Genomic DNA, 25,080 nt, shown 5'->3' with positions numbered 1-25,080 from the left:
AACTTTACAGTTTATGAATTCAAGTATAATCCAACAAAGGAAAATAAGGAGGAGTCACGAGTAAGGTAGGAAAAGAACCAAGAATGTGGTATTCCAGAAACTAGTTAAGAAAGGGTTTCAAAAGAGGGAGAGGACATGATCAGTCCAATCCTGCTCCTAGGATGAGTAATATAAGGATAGAGGAGTGGTGGAAACATGGTGATGAGTAAGGAGTTTTGCTGGATAATTGGGCATTTTCATTAAAAAGAGGAAAGAGTTAAGTAATCAAAGAGCACCATCACTAGTCCTCTTGGTTCACGGGGAGAAACCTCATGGAGACAAGAGAAGTAGCAGATAGATGGATCTTTTGATGCACATTCATTCTAAAGTGACTCCCAGGAGGCCAGCAGGAATGGACATCAGATTACAAGTGAGGAAACCTGCCTCATGGCTTTGGGAATTTTCTGCTTCTTTAAGGAATCATTAGTTCTTCTGATATGAACAGGAGCAGGACACAAAAAGAATACATTTGGGCAGAAATTGGCTGCATGCCATTCCTGCTATAACTCAGCTTTAATTGCTGGGTATAACACCAGCTCTTTCCCTTGGGTGAACAGTGAGAAAGCCCTACTGTGTGCCAAGTGCTGAGCTTGTAGCTGTGATGTAAAAAGTTGGCAGCAAGATTCCCCACATTAGGATGTGCAGTTAGAAAATCATCAGATCCTCCTCTGGCATGATCAGGTTAGCTGAATCTCAGTTTTGTGGCTGTCCAGGATTGAATACCTTACTCACTGAGCTCTGTCCAGTTTCCATGCAGTTTTACAGAAAGACTATCCTTTTTTTTTTTTTCTTTCTTTCTTTTTTTTTTCCTGAGTGATCAGTCTGTAGGAGATCATTCTGGGATAGGTTAACTCTTCTCTCTCAAGATGGGACAAAAACAGATTGGAATGGGTTCAAGAGAGAAAGGGAGGACAAAAAGTGCAGTTAAAAAATATAGATAGTACTTAATGTAAATATAAAATTATTATGTGGAAAAATTGAAATTTGATGGAAGGATCATGGATTTGGACAGCATCCACCTTTGTTAAAATCTTAGACCTATTATGGAACATGAACAAAAAGTTGAATCTTTTTTTTTTCTTAATTTTCTCCGATTTTCTCTGACCAGTAATGCATTGCGCTATAAGAATCTATAAGCCTGTACTGTTTTAAAACCAAGTTAATATTAAATTTAATAATAATAACAGTATCTTTATGACCTTTATATTTTATTTTGCCTGATAAGTCCCATATGATGCTTATAAATTAATTACTATTTAAATAGTAACATTAAAAAGAAACAAAGTAGTCCTGTGATATCTCCATGTGTAAAAAAAAAATAATGTAGGCATATGGATAAGACACAAACAATAAAGTACAACCATATATCTTTTTTTTTTAATGTTTATTGATTTTTGAAGGAGAGAGACAGAGCATGAGTGGGGGAGGGGCAGAGAGAGAGAGGGAGACACAGAATCTGAATCAGGCTCCAGGCTCTGAGCTGTCAGCACAGAGCCCAATGTGGGGCTCGAACTCACGAGCCATGAGATCATGACCAAACCTGAAGTCAGATGCTTAACCGACTCAGCCACCCAAGCGTCCCAGTACAACCAGTAGTTGCCATGTAACACTAAATACTCTTAAAGTTGTAAAACAAGTGGGAAATAAAGATTAGAAAGCCCTACTATGTGCCAGGCCCCATTAGATTGATTTCACTAAGAAACTACTCTGGAGTGGTTTTATAGTTAAATTGACTTACCTTTATCGTTGTACAACACTGTCCTTGTGATGTAAAAAAGAAACAAGACTACTTGATTAATTGGTAATGTAAAAATCACAATTGCTTTCACCTATTTATTTTTTGTTCCATTGTTTCCTCATGGTTTCCCTCCTGTTCAATGACTCCTTGGCCTCTTAGAGTCCTTTTTTGTAGAAATTACATTGAATCATGTATTAAATTATGTTTTTAAACTTTCAAAATATGCTCATTAGTGCTAAATTTATTCCACTCAGCAAAAACCCCTTGGCAATAATATTAAAATAAAATAAACATTGAGTGTGAGCTATGGCAATTTGGAAATTCATAAAAGTGCAATTTTCTTTCCTTTTGTTTCTTGGAGGCTGTACATTAAATTTGTAAAGCAGATTGCTGCTAAGACTTATAAAACTGGGGTTGGGGGCAAGAAAAGTGATGCTGGCATTACTCTAGGAAGTCAGGTAACAGCTAGCAATGAGAACCAGAAAACCAGGTGGCAATGCCATTAACCCAGTCAGCCTGGCCCTGGTTATCGCTGGGAATAACTGTCAATGGAGAATATAATTCCTTAACTTTCCATCCAGTAAAGTATAAGGCAACACATTGAAAATATAAGCTGGAGCACAGGATAAGAATTATTGATGTTGAAGAAGAGGATTTGGTTAGGATCTTAGAAGCATAGTGTACACACTCTAAAGTCCATCATCCTCCTAAAATTACTCAAGTTATTAGTACATTCTCCCTGTGCCTCTGCAACCAATTCTATTTTTAGCATAATATTCTACCCAGTTGTGTTCATATTTAGGGATTCAAAGTATGTCAAAAGACAGGTTTATGAAATATATGTGTGCCTTGAGAAGAAACTGTCTCTGAGAACAAGTGTTTTGCTTATTAAGCTCAGCAAATGAATTTTATTTATTTGATTTGTGAGAAAATTTTATACCACTTCTCAAACTTTTCTTAAATACTTTTAAGTCCAAGGAATTGTTTTAGGCTTGTGTAAGACATATATTGTCTTATCTATAATAAACTTCAGCAGAAATATTAGATGATAGAAAACAAACACTAATGATAAAACTGTGTGCTTATTCATTTTAATTGGGAATGTGGAGCATAAATGGACCGTTATATATTTCTATGCTCTAGAGGCAAAGATATTGAACTATTAATATAAATATTAAAAATGGGTAGAAGTTATGTCTGATCATTCCTAATTTTAATTTTTGCTTTGTGATCTTTAATCCTGATTTTACCCAGAGAAGAAGAGTGGAAGAAAAAAAAATCCACTAATGGTTAAAGATTAAAAGTATTGCCTTGTTCAAATCATTTTAAATGATATATATGATATAAGAATTGCAATGGGTCTTTGAATTTTGTTCTTTATGATTTCAAGAGTCTTCTAAATTATCTGGAGTAAACAAATATGGATATCTTTAGAAGATAAAAGTATTTGAAAATATAAACAATAAATAATTATAAAATATATAACTTTAACATTTAAAAAATATTAAATAAAACAAGTATACATTTTTCACATTCTTTTTTTTACTACCATGTAGTGAGAATGAATTGCTTATCAAATGTAATAGTTACTTACTATTGATTTTCACAGAGCTGTTTGATGTCATTTCTGTACGTAAATAATATATACCTCTGTTTTCTCTGTAAAATATTATGTTTTAATATGCTTATTTGTACCAAAAGCAAAGACAAAATGATTTAGACAACTGAAGTCAGTTTCAGGTACATTTTTTTTTCTCCCTAGATAAATGTAAGCTTCAAGGTCATGGCCATATTATGTATTTCATCTGTTTTCACTGTAGCATGTATAGGTCTAGGCAAATAGTAATTACTTATTTACAGACAGTGTATAATTAAAATGTGTATAACCATTATTAATTAACTCTATACATTTATGGAGAATTGTGAGACTAACACTGCCCCACAGACAGTAAGCTCACTACTGTTTACCTAGCAAGTACTCAATAAATATTCATTGAGGGACAAAAAGAAGGGAAAATATGTGTACACACTTAGAGGAGCGACAGACACACCATAGACAATTTAGGAATATTAGCTGTTGTTATTGTCATTAAAGTGAGTTCCCTGAAGTCACACAGCTGCCAAGTGGCAAAGATATGACTCACATCCTCATATTATTTTCTGGCAAACTTCACTTTCCATCATGCCCAAACCTGAGATGATTAAATCTTAGGGAAGTATTTACATAGTATTAAGGATCTTCCCATGCTCTTCTTAGACCTGTTGTAGACATGAGAAATAATCAAAAGTTATCAGTACTGTAAACAAGGGTAATGTATGTTTGCTTACCACATGTACCCACGTGTTAAATCATGGTCTTCTTTTTTCCAGTGGATTTCCTGACTGGGAGAGAGTGCTGTATGAATTCAGATATCTAGGGGAAGGGACTTGAGGGCTCCAGGTATCTTTCATTCTAGTAGACTTGGCAGATTATGCTCTTTGACCAATAATTCCAAATGGTGATGAGTACCAAACCATTATGTATGCAAAATAAATACAAAGGGGACCTGACAATGTAAGCCCTATCTTTCTATGGTTCTTCAGTTGCTCTTATCACAAAATCAAGTCTCCCAAATCCATATACATTGAGAGAAATATAGCTGATGCTCATCTTTATCCAAAGAATTCAATGAAGTGTCTGGCTAAAAATTATATGACTCCTCTTGCCTCTTTTATGATATTTCATCTAAGAGGAATGAATTTTCACCATGCATAATTATTTATCAAGAAAGAATTCTTGGGGCTTCTGGGTGGCTCAGCCAGTTAAGCATCCAACTTCAGCTTATGTTATGATCTCACGGTTTGTGAGTTCGAGCCCTGTGTCGGACTCCATGCTGGCAGATCAGAGCCTGGAGCCTGCCCTGGATTCTGTGTCTTCCTCTTTCTGCCCTCCCTAACTCACACTCTCTCTCTCTCTCAAAAATAAATAAACATTAAAAAAATTAAACAAAGAAGAATTCTTGGGTAAAAATCTGACTTTAACATTATTCATAGGAATTTCAACACACCACAATTCTGTGGTACTCTGGCAATGCCCAGCACTTATGAGGCATTATATTTTATTTCTTTACCTTCTCATCTTCCCCACTTTGTTTTGTGTCCCTTGAGGGCAGGGGTCAAGTCTTTTCTTTTTAATCTCAATATTAATAATGGTTTGTCCAGTATCTGGTGCTCCTTAGTCAATGAAGGCATCACATATTTTACACAAATAGCATTTCAAAAGCCACCTTATCCAAGCTTACTGAAATTGTTGTTCACATGAAGCTGGATATACAGCATTAACTGCTTATGTGGCTACAGCTAGGAGAAATGTTTGGTAATGCAATAAACTAATGGTTTCAGATATATGGGAGACATAGCTGAAATATCTCCAAGTCTTTTTTTTTTTTTACCTTGGATATCATTTGTCCTTCATTAAATATTGAACAGGACTTAAAACCACTTCCAATATTACAGAGCCAATAAAAATAAATAAATAAAGCAAAACACAGAGTAGAGATACAGAGAATTAAGGGAGGTGTAATTTCTGGGGTAAGAAAGTTTTCCCCTACCCTTTTTGTCCTTACCTTGTAGAAAGCTCATATTGAAATAAAAGATCTGAATACATATCCAAACTAGCCTAACTCTGAGCAATGTTTTTTTTTTTAGGAAAAATAGAGTCAATTTTGTTTAACATTATTGAGCTTCTCTCCTATGTTGGGTGCTATGCATGAGTATAGTAGCCAACAAGGGAGGCATGGTCCCTAATGTAGTGATACTTTCACTGTATTTATTTGGGAATTAAGGTATATAAGATATGTATGTTCCATGCCATCATTAAAAATAAAGAGTAAAACAGATTACTATATGAAAAAGATTATGCTAAATTATTAATTTTTGGTTGATGAAGATAAAAAGCCTTATAATTTATCTGTAAATGACATAAAAGTACTCAGAAAGGAAAGAAGCAATCTCAAAATAGGTGTGTTGGGACAAGGAACACTATAACAGAGCAATAAATGAAGCAGAACGAACATGACCCAAAAAACGCACAGTCATGTTTGCCTTGACACTTCTAGCTCTGGTTTAAATTAGGAATAATTTGAACTCAATTCAAGAAACACAATTTATATTATCTGCAAATTATCTTCAAATTAATGGCTTAATAAATACATGTAGTTCTTTCTGTGATGTACCTCAAGTTATTCTCAATATAAATGATACATAAATCATATAGATGTTATTAAATATTAACATATCTAATAGGTTATCTTCAAAATTCTGGTACTTAGAATAAGCAGATTAAGGAAACAAAACTCTCAACAGAAAAATAAAATGGTTGGTAGCAATAGTTGTACATCAAAGTCACTTGAAGAATTTTTAAGAAGAAAGCAGTCATGTCTGGATACCAGTCCAAAACTATCCCTGGAAATCCTGACTCATTGGCCTGGGGTGCTCCTCCCAGTTTTTCAAAAAGACTCTTCATGTGATCCTGATGCACATGTAAGTTTGAAAACCTCTGAAACATGCCTGCCTTATGTCACGTGTTAGCTTTTCCGATAGAAAACACAAATTTAGAAGACTCAGTTTTACCTGCTAGGTGAACAAGCTATCTTCAAGGGAGAAATTTTAAGTAAATACTGCAATTTACAAATATATCATATGTATCCTAGAATAAGCCCATTGTTATTTCTTCTAATTCTTCTTTATTTGCCTTGCCTTTGATTTACTCTATGCACAAAAAAATATAAACTCTCACTTATTTTCAAATATCTGGGATTCCTTTTGCAAACTAGGTCCACCATAGTCTTCCCTGTCATATTCTGACAATGGTATTAAGCATATTTCACCTCACTGTTTGTCTAGGACAATTTCCATTACCTCTTTGAAATCCCAGAAATGCTTTACAAATCGTCGTTCTTGCTTATCCAAGTCCTAGTCGTATTTCTGTGAGAAGGCTTTTCAAAGCATCATAGTCCTCAGCTTTTCTGCAAGGAGTAGAATCTTCCCCTCTTTATTTACATACTAGCTCCAATGGTCCACATGAAACATAGCAAGGACTAGGAATAGGGATCAAACAATGCATGGGGAAGGGAATGTTAGAGTTGACCAATGATTTGCTGATGTTGCCATTAGTATTAATAATTCTAAGGGAAAATGGCAGTTATAAAGATATATCCATTATTTCAAACTTTTCATTAATTAAGATGGCATGAGCAGTTAAAATCTATGAGGTTTTACTATAATTGACATTGTTCAGCAGTGGCAATTAAAATTAGTCATTCCAAAGACACTTGACAGGCCAAAGTTCAATTAAATTTTCAAAGAAAGGAAGTATGGATGTTTAGCCAGTTCTGAAACCAGTTTTCATCTATGATGAATGAAAAAATGCCTCATAAGTGCTTCACATGAAAATGATAGTCACTGAGCATCAGTTTTACCCCAAAAGTAAGGCTTCAATTCACTTGTGCTCTAAGTGTGATAGAATAAGCCAATTTGTGTTTAATGAGGAGATGCCAAGAATAGTTAAAGAAAAAAAAGTAGGTCATAATTCTATCCTGTAAAAATATGGTGTTAGACTACCTAATTAGCCCATGACATTTTCTTAAAGGCAAGTGAGGCATCTGGTCATAGAAGTGTCCAATTGTACCACATAACTTTGAAGTGTATTTTGGGCAAACTATTCTTCTCGTTAATGAAGCATCTAAAACACCTTTCTACTCCGTGAAGGCCACAGGTTTTAAGGGTGACTGCTTTTCCCCTGAACTAATTTCCTTCAAAACCTTCTTCTGCAATCATTTTTTCTTTCTTCTTTCCTTGCATTTTCCTACTTAAAATATGCCTTTTAGTACATAACTAATAGTGCTTGAAGTTCTAAAGCTCATGTTGTTAAATGAAGGAATCATATTGTTAAAACATAAGATTTGCTTACGTTAATTGATAAAGTAGTGGCCATGCAAAATTGATTACTTTAATCCACATCTGGAATTTGTGGATAGTCCATATCAGCCTACTAAAAGGAGACTTTTGGAAAGTTACTAGGTATAACATAAGCCGATTAAATTATATAGGAACTTTGATTTTATTTATTACAAAGAAAGCAGACTCTAGATTATTTAGTAAAAGATTTTGTGGATACCTCACAGAGTACTGTCACCCTCGAGTAAATATGAGAGACTTCTTTAGGATGCCAAACATCACAATACCTGTTTATTTCAAGAAAGGAATATATTCTGTTAGAATTATAAATAAATACTTTTTGCAGAGAATAGAGTAACAGATGGCTGGAGATGATTGTCCATATCAGTGAGTTAGCAACAGTTAAAAAATACTTCTATAAAATATTAATTTTGCCACTTACCTCTTTTTCATATTGTACTTAAGGGAGGATTTAGTAACACAGGCATTGCATGTGGCATGAAAAACCAGGAATGCAGTGAGTTAAACCATCTCATAGATAATTTTCTATTGAAAATGGTAAAGTAATTTGCCATTTTGAAGCCAATTTTAGAGAAGTGTAAGTTCTGTTGTTGTACAGAATAATTATCATTGTGCTGAAGATGTAAGCTAATAAAGAAACAATAACCTCATTTATGAACCTGCTGTGCATCTGGCGTGGAACTGGACAATACATACAGCATATCATGTAGTAATAGTCACACTTAGACAAAGAAATATTATCATACCTACTGTAAAAATAAAGAGAATCTGAATGTCAACCAAAATAATAAGGCATAGTTAGGACACCAACATGGGTCTCTTTACTTCCCAAGCTATCACTTTCGTCCCATGCATTTTTTATGGGTCCCTCTTTTCATTATGTTACCCACACATTAAAACTATGTTGTGATATGGCCTCCACATCAGATCATTAACTGTTTTTTTTTTAAGATCATTAACTCTTTTTTTTTTAATTTGTTTATTTTTGAGAGAGAACTTGCACACCCCCATGAATGGGGGAAGGAAGAGGGAGAGAGAGAATCCCAAGCAGGCTGTGCACAGAGCTGAATGCAGGGCTCAATCCCAGAACCATGAGATCATGACCTGAGCCAAAATCAGAAGCTGGACGTTCAACCGACTGAGCCATCCAAGTGCCCCTAGATCATTAATTCTTAAGTGAAGGCAAAACTTAATATTTTGTTTGTTTGTTTTGTTTTGTTTTTTTGTTTTTTGTTTGTTTGTTTGCTGGAAAATCAGACTTTCACTTTGACTCAGTGTATAAGCTCAGTGGGAAACCTCGGTCATCCCACAGGGGGATTCAGGTGCCTGTAGTAAGACCACTTAACATGATTTCTACCCTCTTTAACAACTTTTAACTGCACAATACAAGGGTGTTAACTGTAGGAATGATGTTGTGCTGAGTTCCTACATTTCAGTTTTCTCTAACACTCAGTACATAGCTTTTTATTGCAGGAGCTTAATGGCTGATTGACATTTTAGCTCCATATTCATTTCATACCTCTTTCTGTCTGCCCTATTACTAGGATAGATGAAGTAAAGCATTTCTCTCTCTGGTGGAGTTCCATAAAACAAAGGATCTATTACATTTTTCCAATAACTCTCGAGTCTCTCTAGCATATCTGAACTGAAGCTAGCTGTCAGAATAGGATACTCTCAACCTATCCCTTTAGTCCCACATGGGTTCTAAGAATCCTGAGGTTGGGTGTTAGGGACCTACTGAAAAAGAACAGCTCATGAAGAAGTCTTTCTTTCCTTTTTCTGGAAAATAATCTAGGGCCTGCTTGAAAATTCGGGTACACTATGATAATAGTAGCTAACATTATTGAAAGTGTACCATGTGCCAGACACTCCTCCATGTGCCATATATATATATAAATCCATCCATTCTTAATAACAACCCCAGCTCCTAGGTGTCAGATTGGCAATGTTCTTCAGATTGGCAATCTGAGAAGAGAGTATGTCCCTAATTAACAAATAAAGTTGATGTTTACAGTATTTAAAACAAAATGAAAATGATATTTAAGAATGTCATACTTGACAGAATCATCTACTAGTGTCTTTTATTTCCTGGTATCATTTGCAGGTCTTAACTGGTGTTGATGAGAGTTGCTATGATGCTAATTCAGAACAATTAACTTTGATTAGTAGATCAGTTTGCAACCTTGAAGTTAAATTTTGACAGATAAAAATCTTCAAATAGTATATATTCTGTATTTTTAATGAAGCACAGTGAAGTTCATTATGTGATCAGTGGGTACAAAGAAGTAAGTTACTTGTGTGAAAACTGTAGCTCATTCCCAAAATGTTTTATTTCTCCTTATTCTCAAAGACTATGTACACAAAAGAAATACAAGACTTTTTTTTTTAACCAAGAAAAAGACTGTATAAACAGTTGTACTAGAAGTAAATTATACCTGACGTATACACCAACCACTTTAGAGTTTTTCTATCAGGCACAGCGTGGTATAGTGAGGAACAGATACTCTCAAATAAAGTAACAGATTGGGGTTCTCAGAGTAAAGATCTTCTTTGACTTATGGTTGGAGTTGCATCCTGATACATACATGCTAAGTTGAAAATATTATAAGTTTAAAATACATTTAGAACTTTTAACCTACCAAACATCATCATTTAGTATAACCTGTCTTAAACATACTAAGAACAGTTACATTAGCATACAGGAGGGCAGTCTACAGCCATACTACCCTGAACGCGCCCAATCTCGTCTGATCTCGGAAGCTAAGCAGGGTCGGGCCTGGTTAGTACTTGGATGGGAGCATACAGGAGGGCAAATCATGTAACACAAAATGTATTTTTATAATAAAGTATTGAATATTTCATGTGATTTATTGAATATTGTACTGGAAGTGAAAAACAAAGTGGTCATATGGGTACAGAATGGCTATAGGTGTATCAGTTGTTTACCTTCATGACTGTAAGGATGACTGGGAACTATGGCTTGCTTGCACTTCCTGGCATAAGAGAGTATCATATCCCTTATTGGTAATCCAGGAAAAGATAAAAATTCTAAGTACTGTTTCCACTGAATGCATACTGCTTTCACATCATCATAAATCTTAACAACTGTAAGTTAAACATCATAACTTAGGGACCATCTGCAGTGCTATAATTTATCAGGTATTTGATGTAAGGAGGTTGGCTTTTTCTCACGTGTAAAACAGGAATACACATACTTATTATGTAAGTTAATTATCAGGATTACATAAAGGTAATATAAACCTCTTAGTATTAATTTAGTAATAGTTCCATAAATTCTAAAATGGATTTACATTTTCACAGATACTCTTCTGTATGTTATTATCATTACATTAACTATTTTTATTTTGTTAAATAATCAACCCAGAATAATGTTGTTTTCTAAAAGTCTATTTTATTTCTTTTTCAGAAAATTCATTGTTAAGAGTATAAAAACCATGGATTTTGTATGTTAATTTTATATCCTGCAACTTTACTGAACTCATTGATTAAATTTAGCAGTTTTTTGATTGAATCTTTAGGATTTTATGTATATTAAATCATGTCATCTGTAGACAGTTTTACTTCTTCCTTACCAGTTCTAACACCTTTTCTTTCTTTTTCTTGCCTTATTGCTCTAGCTAGGACTTCTAGTACTTTATTGGGTAAGAGTGGTGAGAGTGAGCACCTTTGTCTTGTTCTTGATCTTAGAGGAAAAGCTTTCAAACTTTTACCGTTGAATATGATGTTAGATGTTGGCTTGTCATAAATGGCCTTTAGAATGTTTATATATGTTCTTCTATGCCTAAATTGCTAAGAGATTTTATTATGAATGGATGTTAAATTTTGTCAAATGCTTTTTCTGCATCTATTGAGATGATCATGATTCTTTTTTTATTCTTTCATTCTATTAGAGTGATATATCACATTGATCTATTTGCATATGTTAAGCCATCCTTGCATCCCAAGCATAAATACCACTTGATCATGGTTTATAATCTTTTTATGTGCTGTTGTATTCTGTTTGCTAGTATTCAATACAGAATTCTTGCATATGTATTCATCAGAAATATTGATCTGTAGTTTTCTTTTCTAATAGCATCATTTTCTGATTTTGGTTGCAGAATAATGCTGGCCTTGTAAAGTGAGATTGAGAATGTTTCCTCCTCTTTGATTTTTTGAAAGAGTTTTACAAAGATTGATGTTAAGTCTTTTTTAAGTGTTTGGTTAAATTCACCCATGAAGCCATTTGGTGTGGGGCTTTTCTTCTCTTTGGTGGAAGATTTTTGATTATTGATTCAATCTCCTTACTAGTAATTGATATATGTAGATTTTTTTTAATTTCTTTGTGATTCAGTCTTGCTAAATTGATGTTTCTAAGAATTTTTCCATTTCTTCTAGGTTGTCCAGTGTGTTAGCATATAGTTGTTCATGGAAGCCTTTTATGATCTTATGATCCTTTTAATTTCTATAGTATCAGTTGTAATGTCTCTTTTATGATTCATAATTTTGTTGATTTGAGTCCTTTTTCTTTTTTCCTTGGTCATTATATCTAACTAAGGGTTTGTTAATTTAGTTTTCCTTTAAAAAGAATCAACTATTAGTTTGGTTAATCTCTTCTATTGTTTTTCTGTTCTCTATTTTATTTATATTTATATTTATTAATCTTTATTATTTATTTTATTCTGCCTTCTTTGTGCTCAGTTTGTTATTCTTTTGCTAGTTCTTTAAGGCCTAAATTTAGGTTTTTATTTAGAATCTTTCCTGCTTCTTAATGTAGGTGTTTATTACTATGAACTGCTTTTCTGCACCCTATATGTTCTGGTATGTTGTATTTTCATTTTTGTTTGTCTTAAGAAACTTTTTTATTCCCTCTTTAATTTCTCTTTTGACCAATGTGTTGTTTAGGAGAGTGTTGTTTAATTTATATGCATTCATAAATTTTCCAGTTTTCCTCTTATTATTGATTTCTAATTTCATGCCATTGTGGTTAGAGAAGTTACTTGGTATGATTTGAGTCTTCTTAAATTTGCTAAGACTTCTTTTGTAGCCTAACATTTAGTCTATAATGGATACAGAATCCATTTTTTCCTTATTGGTGCTCTGTATGGATAATCTATTCATTGTTAATAGTGAGACATTAAATTCCCCAACTATTATTGTATTACTGTTTATTTCTCCTTTTAGCTATGTTTTTGCTTTATATATTTAAGTGCCCTAATGTTGGGTGCGTACATTTTTATAATTGTTATATCTTCTTGGTGCTCTCATCCCTTTATCATTATATAATGATTTCTTTGTCTATTTTTTCCATTTCAGTTTAAAATTGATTTTGTCTTTTATAAAATACTTACTCCTGGGTTTTTTTGTTCATTTGTTATTTGTTATTTTTGTTTTTTGTTTTGCTTATCATTTGTTTGAAATTTCTTTTTCCATACCTTCATTCTCAGTCTGTGTGTGTCTTTAAGGCTAAAGTGAGTTTCTCATAGGGAGCATATTGTTGGATTTTTAAAAATCCATTTAGATATTATATGTCTTTTAATTGGAGAATTTAATCCATTTACATTTAAAGTAATTATTGATAGGTAAGGACTTACTGTTCTCATTTCGTTCATTGCTTTCTGGTTGTTTATTAGATCCATTGTTCCTTGTTTCTTATCCTACTATCTTTTTTTGTTTGTTTGCTTTGATGACTTTTGGTTTCAGTATGCTTTGATTTCTTTATTGTGTTTTGTATATAATTATGACAGGTTTTTCCCCATGGTAACCATAAAGCTTATGTAAAATATCTTAAACTTTAACACCTGATTTTAAATTGATAACTTCAGTAAAGTTTGTAAATGTTATACTTTTACTTTTCCTCGCCTCACATTTCAGGTTATTGCTGTTATTTTACATGTTTGTTTGTTTTACTGAGTAATAATAGGTTATTGTTATGGTTATTTTTACTATGTTCTTTTTCTAACTTTTAAAGTAGAATTGTAATTATGATTATGCAGCACTATTACCCTATTGCAAAATCTATGACCAAATATTTATACTATCTTTTTGTTTTCATAATGTTAATTAGCATTCTTTTACTTTTGCTCTAAGAGTTTTCTTTTTATTGGGTTCTGTAATTCCCATAGGTTGGCTCTTTTCATTCTTTTTTTTTTTTTTTTTTTAATTTTTTTTTTTTTAACGTTTATTTATTTTTGAGACAGAGAGAGACAGAGCATGAATGGGGGAGGGTCAGAGAGAGAGGGAGACACAGAATCTGAAACAGGCTCCAGGCTCTGAGCACTCAGCACAGAGCCTGACGCGGGGCTCGAACTCACGGACCGCGAGATCGTGACCTGAGCCGAAGTCGGACGCTCAACCGACTGAGCCACCCAGGCGCCCCTCTTTTCATTCTTTTTTGTTCTTTTTTTTTCTTTTTGCTCCTGTGACTGGATAATTCCCAATGTCCTGGTCCTCCAGGTTGCTGATTCCTTCTTCTGCATGGTCAAGTTTACTTTTTAAATCCTATTAGATTCTTCAGTTCAATGATTGTATTTTAAACTCAAGAATTTCTGTTTGTATTTTTTTTATTAATGTTTGTTTATTTCTGAGAGAGAAAGAGAGACAGAGCATGAGTGGCGGAGAGATAGAGAGAGAGGGAGACACAGAATCCGAAGCAGGCTCCAGGCTCTGAGGTGTCAGCACAGAGTCCGACCAGGGCTCGAACCTATTAACTGGGGATACCATGACCTGAGCTGAAGGCAGACGCTTAACCGACTGAGCCACCCAGGCACCCCAAATTTCTGTATTTTTTGTTTGTTTGTTTGTTTGATGTTTGCTATTTCCTTGCCACACTTCTCATTTTGTTCATTCATTGCTTTTTAATTTTGTTTAGTTGTCGGTGTTTTGTAGTTCAATAAACTTTCATAAGAAGATTATTCTGAATCTTTTGACAGTTCACAGATTCCATTTCTTCAGGGTCAGTTTTTAGTGCTTCATTTATTTCCTTTGATGGTGTCATATTTACTTCATTTTTCATGATTCTTGATTCATTATATTGGTATTTGTGCATTTGAGTGAAGGGGCTCCTCTTCCACAGGTTTGCTTTAGAAGAGACATTTCTTCACCTCATGCTCAGTTTAAGTTTCTGGGTATAGATGCTGGTAATGTCCTTAGGAAGGTGGGTCCTGCTATTATGGCCTATTTTTGGGTGAGGCAGCTGTTCCAGCTCTGAGGCTGGGGATGGGGGTTGTAACATTTCCAGAAAATAGTTGGATAAGACTGTTGAATTTTTTCCCCTATCCAAGTGAGGTTGTAGGATGTATGTCTGGATTTTCTGGCTTACTAGATGGTCGGGACTTGGTACCATATTCAGTACCAGACAGAGCTGTGAATTAGCTTCCCTGTCTTGGCAGGACAGCAGGACAGAACCCAGACCTGTACAGCTTGTGGTTTGGGGACCTGAATCAGGCCAGAGTGTGCATTGAATTCCCTTGTCAGGTGAAGCTACCAGTTTGACTCTGAAGTTGGGGAAAGTCATCATCTGTGTTCTGTTCAAGTGCTACTGTGGATAGGGATTTTAAACAGGCTATGTTGCTTCCAATGTGCTTTGGTTAGGTTCCCTGGCCAAATAAGTTGAAGGCTGTATTCAGAAATGAATGAATGGGACTACAAATTAGATTCCCTGCCTGGGAGCAGTGGGAGATGCAGCTCTAAAGCCAATAAAGCTCTGTGTTGTCTTAACCCCAGCCTACCCACATACCAAGTTCCATGACTAAATAAGACCATTGGCTTTGTTTGGCAAGCTGTTTGTTTTGCCTTTCTGTCTCTTGGCTTGAGTGCTACTGACCTCTACAGTGTCCAGGTGTTGTCTCTGGCCCTTCTGGTCAGGTGGAGCAGAAAGACACATTCTACAGTAGGTAGGGCAATGTCTCACCTCCCTTGCCTGGGAATGGGAGGAATGGGCCACTCCAGGCTATTTTCAATTTACTGAATAGGTTCTTTGGTTGGAAGGGGCTGGGAGCCACCCTCAGCATTGGCTATGTATTAATACCCCTGCCTGTGCATAGCATAGGAACATCCACATTTGATACTAGCTCAGTTCTGGGGACAATCAGCTTTGGGCTTCACTGCTTCTAGGAATTGTCTTTAGCCCTTCTGGTCAGATGGGGCTGGAATGTACTCTCCACAGTGGATGGTTCTGTGATTCAACTCCTTTCCTGGAGGTGGGTAAACTGGGCTGTATGCCAGCAAACTTCAGTATCTGAATCAGGTAAATGTGCACCTGCTGAGTTCCCTCGTCAGAATGGATGCCTGACTTGGTTCTGCAGATGAGCAAAACCTCTGATTGGGGTTACTGCTGAGGCAGAGCAGGTATGAACTCTGTCTGCCAAGATACATGTGCTAGTTGTTGAAAGACCCTTCCCACTTCTCCATCACAGATTCCCTGTGGTTGAGCTGTGTACTCTCCCCAGAAATCCTCATGGTGTGAGATGAGACTAGAGGCTCTCACAAAGTGCTCACAACGCTGGGGCTAGTGCTGGTTGTCCCCTATGGGCTCCTTTTTCTGACTGGAGGAACTGGAGGCTCAAGGAGACCTCTCTGATGCTGTGCTGGCCTCGGGGAGGGACAGTGCAGTCAATGTATAGCTGCTTCTCTTTTCTTCTAATGCATTCTGTCTTGGTCTGTGTAGTGCAAGGGGGTGGTAGTACTTCAAACCCACACTCTAAGATTCTTTCAGTGATGTCTTATTCTTAAATAGTTGTTAGTTGTTCTTGTGAGGGGGACAGTGTCAAGAACAACCAGTCACCATTTGGTTATGTCACTTATACTCTAAACATCTTTACCTAGTAATATCATTTAGTTATTCCAGTAATGCTTCATAGTATCTTGTTTCCTATACACTGAGGTCATCTCCCATACACCCTATGCATTTTTATTTATTTGTGAGAAAAGGAAAAAAGGGAGGTATATTTCATTAACCCTGATATTTATCATTCTATGCATAACACTGGTCAGGTGCTGTCAGTAGTAACAGACATATTAACTCATTGTTTCTATCCACAAAGAGCTTATTACTAAATTGGGAAGAAAATTTTCATAAAAATGTTCATGATAGCACCCAATAATATTTTATGTGTTGCATGGGGAAATTGTGGAATACATCTGTATATATTAATTAAAGGGTCAAATTTTATTCATATTACATTTAGGATAAGATAAAGATTGGTGAAAGATTTGAGTTACCCAAGGAACACCTATGGGAGATTTAACATGTATGTCTTCTTCAGTAGATTTTAAAGTATCAACAGACATGTTGATATGTGAATAGAGTTATGCCACTCCTTCTCTGAACATTTCTAACCTAATAAAATCATTTAGTTATTCCAGTAATGCTTAATAGTGTCTTTTTTTCCTGTTCACTTACACCCCACCAGTATTATTAAAGCAAGCATGATTAGTCAGAGAGAATTCATTTACCTGCTGTACTTTGCTGAAAAGTCTAGTGGTAGGATCAGAATGATCATGATGATAATTATTGAAATCAGCAAGAAATATATACATTTGGTTATCACTGAATTCAGATAAAAAGTATTTGATTTTCTTTAACTACAGTGTCTTTAGAATCAAGTAGGAAGTGGATTAGCGATTGGGTCAATCACTTGCCCATTTCTTCTTAAATTCTTTTCCCTTTCTGTTCCCTCACCCAACAGTTTCCTATTACTTTCTACTAATGTAGGCATTGGCAAGAGATTGAGATTAAGAAAATAGGAGAAACCTGAGTACTTCTCATTCTTTCCCCTGCTTTGATGCTGATTTGAGCAGTCTCTGTTTTCTCTTTCATGAGTCTGCCTGTGTATTCCCTGGGTATTCCCTTTGCTATCTTTCTGGTCCCTGTGCTTGGTTTCTGGTAGCTATATCCTTTCTTTGTATTTCTAGCTTTAAAACTAAGGGTGCTTTCTTTTTTTTTTTAATTTTTTTTAATGTTTATTTATTTTTGAGAGACAGTGACAGAGCAGGAGCAGAGGAGGGGCAGAGAGAGAGGGATACACAGAATCCAAAGCAAGCTCCAGACTCCGAGCTGTCAGCGCACAGCTGGACGCGGGTCTTGAACTCACAAACCCTGAGATCATGACCTGAACCAAAGTCGGACACTCAACCGACTGAGCCACCCAGGCGCCCCATAAACTAAGGGTACTTTCTATACTTGTTTCTTTTTGAACTGTCCTACTTCCTCAGTGTTCATCTTTTTAAATACATCTCTATCTAGTTGCTCATTTTATTTTATGAAATTACCTGGGCTCTCTTTCCCTGGATGGACCTTGAGCACTTACAGCGATTCAGAGGGCCTTTTTTCTGATAGAGTTGTTAGTGGAGAGTGACTACACTTTTGCATCCATTGCACTTCCCAGGCAATGGGTGTGCTACTGCATCTTTTACTCCCTTGCTCAGCAGTTGCCTGTACTTACCAGACAGTAGAGGCAGTGCCATTGACTTCTCTCCATGCTCCATATGTGTCCCCTTCTTGAAGCTACAGATTTGAGGAATAGGATGAACTTGCCTGATAGGAGACATAATTCTTCAATATAGGGAAATTATTTGCTGAATGTCATCAGGTCGAACCTCCAAACAAGTTCTCAATTTCTGTTGTAACTTCAAACACATAACAAGATATTGCAAATGCAGGGAGCAAATGGCAGATTAGGAGTCAAATTGAACTTGATTAGGGTTTTATTTTCACCGTTAACCAGCTGTGTGACCTACAGTTATGGGAAGAGAGACAGATAAAGATTGCTGGGAGAGGAGACTCATTTGAAAGGATATGTAAAATTATTCATGAATATGACACAAAGACAAAACAAAATGATAATCCATCCTTTATCAGAGTAGTAAATTTATATATAAATTGTCTCTTCATTTCTTGAATTATTTTTAATGTTTTGTAACTGTTTCTAAGAATTTTACTTCATTTTAAAGGATTCTATTCTTTCCAGATATTAGCCAGCTAAAGGGAAGCTTTCTAAGGGGGAGGGGAAAGGGAATACAGGAAAAGGGAGACTTCCAGAACCACAGTTTTCCAGACAAGGCAGGACTGGATGAGTTTTGTATTATCATGAGATAAGCAGAGATGCTATTAGTAATGGGACAGTAGAGGTGGGGGGATCACCGTGTGGCTCAGAAGTGATAAGGGGCAGGCTAAAGTAACTTTGTTCTTGGCCTCTCCTTCAAATGCTTAGTCAGTCCCTTGGCATGTTACAAATAATCAGCAACAAAATTAGTTATTATTTCTGTAAATAAAATGTGTCTTAATACATATTTCTAATCTTTGCATATCGTGTCTGACACATCCTAGTGAAAAGTGTAATACTCATAAAAACCAGGTAGATGGCTATATTACTGTATTCTGGGTTGAGAAAAGAAACTTTTGAAACCAGGAGTCAAAGAGTTACTCTGGGAAGAAGCGAGAATTGTAGAATGGGAAGTAGATTTAATAAGGCTTTACTTTTGTGGTCCTGCTGAGTTACTATTATCCAAAACACACAAAAGCTATTTTCACCTTGTTCCTAGTTTCTCCTAATGGCTTTTTCCAGATAAAAGTATTTTCAATGTGTGATTATTGAGGTCAGAGCATTGTTTCAATGTAATTGTTTTTTGTTGCCTTTCATTCCTCTTAGAAAATGGCATAAGAAGATTACAGTTCAGTAGAACCCTTGCCTTTTTTTCCTAAATAAATTAGTTGTAAGTAAATGGTCAGATTGACAACATGTTTGAGTATTGCAACAAGTGAACTTTATTTAAATTGCACTGTTGTTGATAGTACCTAGCTCTGAAATATCATCTGTGATTCAAAGGACAGTGACCCTGCCAATACAAGAAGAGTAATGGTTGTGATGTTTGTGCTTTTGCGGTTTGACTGGTATTCAACTGGCTAGTTTTCTTCTTATGTACAAAAGCTTCTCAAACATTACTTTCCTCTGAGTTGCCAACTAGGTGCTAACACTATGGTTGATAAAGCTGCACATTAAAATCACCTGGAGAAATTTCTCCAAACACCCATGTCCAGTCCCTACTTCCAGAGAATTCTGATTTCGTGTTTAGGTATGAAGATGAAACAACAGTGTGTTTTAAATTTTTTTTAAAGTTTATTTTATTTTTGAGAGAGAGAGAAAGAGCGTGAGCAGGGGAGGAGAGGGAGACACAGAATCCAAAGCAGGCTCCAGGCTCTGAGCTGTCAGCAGGGAGTCTGATGCGGGGCTGGAAGGAACTCATGAACTGTGAGATCATGACCTGAGCCGAAGTTGGATGCTTCACCGACTGAGCCACCCAGGCACCCAACAACAGTATGTTTTAATGTGCAGCGTGGTTTAATGCGCAGCGAGTTCCTCCTGTAGAGGGAACAATGAAGGGGAGAAAAAGTAAAGATTTTTCTTCTATAATGAATTTATAACCTTAATAACTTGATGAGCAACATCTTAGTTTTGCAGGAAATTGAAATGGAGGGAGCCATGTGAAGACAAAGAGCTGGTGATCTGGCAGGTTGGGTGTCTTAGACACAGGTAGGGTGGGGAAGGCTGAGTTGAGGGAGATATCAGAGTGGAGATGAGATAAGGAGTGAGGTCTCATGAGGAGAAATCAGATGTTTGGAAGTGAAATTGCAAATTGTAGGTTTGAATCACAGAATTGCTGCATCCCTGAAACAACACACCAGTTTTTAAATAATTCTATTTTATTGGCATAGTACAAATATTTTATTTGTGTACACTCTTTTATTTGTGTAGTACAAACAGCGAACTGTGTTGATTCATCCCCCAAATATTATTTTAATATATGATGTAAGTACAACTAGTTTTCTATCAAAACTTCCTGGGCTCTTGACCTTGGCATTTCTTAAAGACTACTGAATTGCACCTGGCTGCATTTTCCACTTAACCTCCATCTTCCATTTTCCACACTGGCAATCACAAGCAATCTGGCTTCTCTGTAAAACCCACAGTTCCATTCCCTCTCCCTCCATAGATAACCCAACCTCATACTTTCTGAGGTAACTATGGCCATCCCAACTCCTTCTCTAATAGTTGACCAGTATCTCTACCGAAATCTCTACCTCTTCCCTTTGACTCAGTGAGAGGAAGCTGCCTTCCTCCTACAGTCTTCACATTTGCTCTGGATCCCCAGTCTTGCCTGCCCCTTAGGTATCCAAACAGTTACCTTCTTCACAGAATTAATTCCATTTGTCCCTCAAAGTTTTATTGAAACTTCACCTCAGGAGAGGAGGCTTCCAATGATTTAGGTTCTACTGGTGCATGGAAGAGGGCAGGGTGGAGGAAGCTAAAGATGCTTATAGCACCTAGTTCTCAGATATAACATATAATTGTTGGTTAAACAACCATATCTATACCCATTAAAAAGAGCAATCATGTCTTCTTCAGCTTTCCCTAACCAGTACCTAGCATGGAACAGAGTATGAAGGAACACTCCCATCTAGAGAGAGAGAAAAAAAAAATAGAACATTATTTGTTTTGAAATAACTGATGGAACATACAATACATAGTTATTTATGAGCCAAAAATAGTAAGAAGAACCTACAGGCCTGCTAAAATCTACACACCGCTCAGAATTGTCAGTGACTGTTATAGGCATTTAAAGGTAATCAAGGAGACCTACTTGTGAAACTTTGTACGGATTTATAACAAATAGCCAAGTGCTGTGAGCTCAGCTCTGCTGTGGACAGTAAGTCACAGCCAGCTTGAGAGTCAGCATCAATTATAACCTCACCCTGATGACACACGCTGCAAGGAGAACAGAAGGTAACATCCAAGTGTGTCCCAAATGTTTTCTGGTGAGAAAACTAAATGAAATCAGGAAAAAAAAAAAACACCAAAATTTTCTAAGTTTCTTCAATCTGAATTTCAATTGGTTGCAAACAAAAGAGAAAATGGCAAGTCCCGTTTTGTGTGGAATGGTTCAGACTCTGAAGAGACATCATGGAAATGATAACTAGCCTTGCCACCTGTGTAGGATAACTTGTGTGGTGGTGCCACACAGTCGGTAGGAGACTTTTCTGTAGGTCAGTAATCTTGGGTTCCAGTTAATATTAGCTATCTTTGATGTGAAATGTGACCTGCACTACCTTAATTAAGGCTGTTTTTATTGATCTGTCAACAAAATCATTTGGGGGATGTTGGAAAATAGAGAACAGTTGGACTGCGGTGTTCAGCCAGAAGGATTTTGAAATCATTATGCAGCATTGAAAAAGAAGCAAAAACTCTAGCAACATCATTATTAAGATGATGTCTGAAGTTTATATAGATTGTGTTCATTCAGCATTCATAACAGAATGTGTACATTTTCCTTATAACAGCCATGGTGGTTTTTAATAACCTAAATCATGCTGAAAAGCAAAAACCCATGGGTATCCATGGCAATCAACTAACATCCAAATTGCCATGATGCACAAAGCCTAAAGGATCTTACCCCATCCCATAACCCTTTTATCTTATTTCACTTCATTCTCCCACTTCCTCTTTATGCTCTATCTTCCTTTATGCTCTCCTGGTCCTTTACTTGTGTCATATACACCCTGAGAGCCTTTTTCTGTGCTGTTTCTTTTGTTTGGAATGGTATCCCCCAGATCTTTTCAGTACTAGTAACTTCTCATTGTTCATCTCTGAAATAAAAAGTCATGACTGTCTAATCCAAAATAGCCCTATTCATTTCCTCTCAATCATCTGATTCCCATTATCCAATATTACTCTCCTCCATGACACCTTTCAATATTGGATATTATCTCATTTGCCCGGTTTCTTGTTTCTTTGTTTTCTCTAGTTCTCTCTTGAATATAATCTTCATGAAAACAAAAGACCATATTTATCATGTTCACTTTTGCATCCCTCAAATCTAGGATAAGAGCTACTCAAATAGTTGCTGTGTGAATGAATAATTGACTGCTGTAATGTACAACATTTAAACACTTCTTTATTCCAGGACTGGAAAATGTTCATAACCTTCTAATGGGTAAGTAATCACCCTTTTGATTTCCAAGCATGGGGAATTATTAAATATTGCAATTAGTTCTGGACTTATGTAATACCAACAGTCTTATGCTTTAGTGTCATAATAATTTCACATTAGACCTAAGTTGGGAATTATCACACCAGTTCTGGGTGCTGCTGGTTTTATATCTGATGGCTTTACTTATAGCATTCTTACCCAAGTTGGGGGATGAGTGGGTAGGTGCACTATGGCAATTGATAGATTAATGTATCCGTTCATTTAGCAACTATTTATTGAATACCTCCTATCTGCCTAGTACTGTGCTTGATATACAGCATAAATTGGAATGAATGACCCCATGGAGTTCATGGCTAATTAAACAGTTCCTCACAATGAATCACAAAAAGCGTTATGATCAGAGAATGACAGAATGTTATGAACACACAAAGCTGAAGCACTTGACTCAAGTTAGCCTGTCTAAGAAAGTTTCCCAGAAGAAGTGGCATCAAACCTGAGACTAAAAGAATAAATAGGAGTTAGTGAATAGAACTAATAGAAGTACCACCTGGCTTCATCCACCAAATGCAATAATTGCTAGAATCCATTCCTCAAAATGCTTCATTCTATTTCAGGAAGTATTAAATGTGGTTTTCTTTTAAATGTAGCCTACCTTGTTTCCATTTCAAAATCATCATCATCAATCTTTATTCAGGGAATAGTTCTAAACACCTTATATGTTTTATTTAAGTAATCTTTATAACAACCCTGGCATGGAACTAATATTATATTTATTTTACACATGAAGAAGTAAAGTTCCCAATGTTTGACCCCAGCTCATCCAGCTGGTCAGTACCATGTCGTTCCGTTTTCTGCTATACCCTGTGATGTCTGCAATGGACTTAGTTTGCAAGAAGGATATGTTTTGGGTGATAACAGGAGTTACATGTCAGTGTAAAAAAAGGACATTGTGTAATGCCCAGGTCTTTATATTTGACACTGATTTTGTGAATTTCAGGGCATTTCAGATAATGGTACCAGACACTTACCATATAGCTTCAGTTCAGGTCCAGAGTTGCCATAGTGACTTATTCTGTAGCCTAAAGAGAAGGCAGGATACGTGTATCCTCTACCTCAGGTTACTAAGCAAAAGACCAGTGCTGCCTTGAATTTTAAGTTTCTTCAAGGTATCTTGATGGAACAACATATTTCTTTAATTTAACCTGATAACGTAACATTTTGAGCATAAGAGGGGAGTTACCATACAATGGCTACGCCAGAAGTATGCATCTCCTGTGAATAATATCCACTACCTCTAAATGAAATTTCTATATATGATTCCTTCTGTATCCCCACAGCTTGAAAAACCTTGTCATCAAGATGAAGTCATCGCTTGTGTTTGCTAAGCCAATACACTAAATCTCTGTTCTAGAAACACACAACTATTATAACTCAGACTTGAGGCTTTGCACCGTTTTCATCCTCATAGCAGTAATGGGGTGTTGCACCCACTGGGGCTGTTGCCAGATTCTAACACCGATCTTGACCTAAAAGCAATAGATCGTAAATAAGCCATGTCTACTGGATCTCACTTTGTAGTTATATGTGCTGCTCTTCCAACAATAACAGTGTGATCTAGTTCTTGGAATCATTTCCGTTTATGGTTTACCATTCCTTGACCATTTCCAGGACCTTCAAGTTGTATAACATAGCATTTTCCTGGGCCTTTGTCATTGTTGCTGTTGAGTAACCTATTCCTTTCTCTCCTGATAGTGGGAGACCTCATTTGGTCTTGTCAGCCACTATCCAGAGACCTCAAAGGCAACTGGGTAAAAATCATTACTGGAAGGTCTGGATCCCTATTGCCAGACCTTCCATCTTAAGTAATGTTCAAATAGTTTGCTATACCAGTTTGAGATGGCCTATTGTTTTTTTGTTTTTGTTTTGATTTTTCTGGTCACTTGTAAGAACCTATTGCTACTTAGATTTTTCTATGGTTTACTGAAAACTTCTGTCTCAGACGTTTATAGAGACCAGATAGGCAATGTAAATGTGAGAAGCCAGCCAGGTGGGCACTCTGGTGACCTCTGGGCATTTCCAGGGAACTGCAGCTATTCCGTTAGTGCTCACTCTTACTAGATTTGAACATGATCCTTATTGTTCCATATATTCCGCTTTTCCTTAGAAGATACAAATTTATATATTTATGTGAAATCTCTAATTTTGTAAAATTGGAAACTAAGTCAGAAATTTAAAAAATACCGAGAAGCCAAAAAATAAAATGAAATAGAGCAGAACAACAGCTATACCAACTCTCTGAAATTGCCCTGATAGCTCAGTTTACACCAAAGGATGACATAATTCCAGTCCTGTTCGTT

At 36.1% G+C, this 25,080-nt stretch overlaps 1 protein-coding gene and 1 pseudogene across 1 annotated transcript in view; one reads left to right on the top strand and one right to left on the bottom strand.

Moving 5' to 3' along the window:
- The window catches only part of LOC102963098, a 40,661-nt pseudogene extending 16,225 nt beyond the window's left edge, over positions 1-24,436 (bottom strand).
- Positions 1-25,080, top strand: part of LRRTM4 (leucine rich repeat transmembrane neuronal 4) — a 699,335-nt gene that overhangs the window by 282,951 nt on the left and 391,304 nt on the right. The gene's annotated exons all lie outside the window — the stretch shown is intronic.

Source organism: Panthera tigris, chromosome A3 (genome assembly GCF_018350195.1).
Source record: "Panthera tigris isolate Pti1 chromosome A3, P.tigris_Pti1_mat1.1, whole genome shotgun sequence".
Classification (NCBI taxonomy): Eukaryota; Metazoa; Chordata; class Mammalia; order Carnivora; family Felidae; genus Panthera; species Panthera tigris.
The sequence above is the reverse complement of the archived record's forward strand: the minus strand, read 5'-3'. Positions and strand labels throughout refer to the sequence as shown.